This window comes from Echinops telfairi, unplaced genomic scaffold, assembly GCF_000313985.2.
Source record: "Echinops telfairi isolate 266 unplaced genomic scaffold, ASM31398v2 ScPeMD7_7412;HRSCAF=8450, whole genome shotgun sequence".
Classification (NCBI taxonomy): Eukaryota; Metazoa; Chordata; class Mammalia; order Afrosoricida; family Tenrecidae; genus Echinops; species Echinops telfairi.
This window is the reverse complement of record NW_022111312.1, coordinates 12,956,456-12,958,092: the sequence shown is the minus strand read 5'-3', so window position 1 is coordinate 12,958,092 and position 1,637 is coordinate 12,956,456.

Below are 1,637 nucleotides of genomic sequence, written 5' to 3'. Positions count from 1 at the left end.
TGTGTACGGTATTGCCTCGATCTCCCCTAAGTGCTATTTTCTTCATAACATTTTTTTTCTATTTTCATTTTATTTCAGAGCATTGTGAGCCACAAAAAAGTACCTTGGGGCCGCATGTGGCCCATGGGCCACCAGTTTGGCACCCCTGATTTAGACAAACCTCAAAAGAGCACAATGCCAAAGGCAGACATTCTGCACTAGTTAGACTACATTGTAGTTCTTTTCAGAAAACTTCAGGGGATATTGTTGTTGTAAAGTTAAAGATTATCTTTGGACAATTGTTTCAGGTGTTTATCCAGCCTCTGTGGCACTAGAGACAGAATTTCTTGAGATTTTTGAAATTCTGTTCTGCAATTTCCTCCTTTTGCTCAGGATTCATATATAGAATCGTTGATCAATATTTTCTTCCCTTATTTTAAATTCTTGCTTTAGGCATAGTATCTGTGTAACATTATATTTCCTGGAGTGCCCTGGGGGACCTCAGACCTCATATCACTGGGGGAATGTTGGTTCAGAATTTTTGGTCCTTGTCAACCGTCAGACGTAGATCTGGGAAGAGGGCTGAGGCAAGCGGCGTTTCTGTTTTACTGATGAGCCCAGGAAGCAACTTTAAAGTTTCCATGTCATCCATTTGAGACCCCTTGTGCTGTAACATAGAGATGAGTGGCTGTAATATCCTACCCTTATTTCATTGACAAGGAAACTGAGGCTCTAAGAAGTGAAGGCATTGCTCAAGGTCTCCCAGCCAAAGAGGTGTATCTGCAGCTAAAACTTAAGTAATTTACTCCACAACCTGCCACATAGAGTTGCTGGTGGAGGACATTTTTGAAATTGGAATTAATAATTTTGTTAGCGTACAAAGAAAGAAATGTATACCCAGAGAAATTTGGTGACTATGCACAGTCATATGATGAGATCATGAGGGATTTTAGGACAAGTACTCAGGTTTCTGTCACCCGGTCCTGTGGGCTCCCAATCCAGGAGGGCTCACACTCCTGTTGTTGCTGTTGTTAGCTGTTCTTGAGTCAGTTCTGGCGCAGTGACCCTGTGGACAATAGAATGGAGCACTGCCCAATCCTCAGCCATCCGCATAATTGTTCCTGTGTGTGAGCCCCCATTGTTGCAGCCACTGCCAGTCCATCTTGCTGAGGACCTTCCTTTTTTTTTCTTGCTGACTCTCACCAAGCGTGAAGTTCTTCTCCAGCAACTGGTCTCTCCTGATAACAGCAAGACAGATTTTTTTTTTCTAATTGGGGGCTTATTTATTTATTTGTAATCATTTTATTAGGGGTCATACAACCCTTATCACAATCCATACATACATACATGTGTAAAGCACATCGGTACATTCATTGCCCTCATTCTCAAAACATACGCTCTCCACTTAAGCTGCTGGCATCAGCTCCTCATTTTCCCCTCCCTCTCCGTTTCCCCCTCCCTCATGAACCCTTGATAATTCATAAATCATTATTTTGTCACATCTTTCACTGTCCGACGTTTCTCTTCACCCACTCCTCTGCTGTCCGGACCCCAGTGAGGAGGTTATATGTAGATCCTTGCAATTGGTTCCCCCTTTCCACCCCACCCTTCCTCCACCCTCCCAGTATCGCCACTCACACCACTGGTCCTGAAGGGAT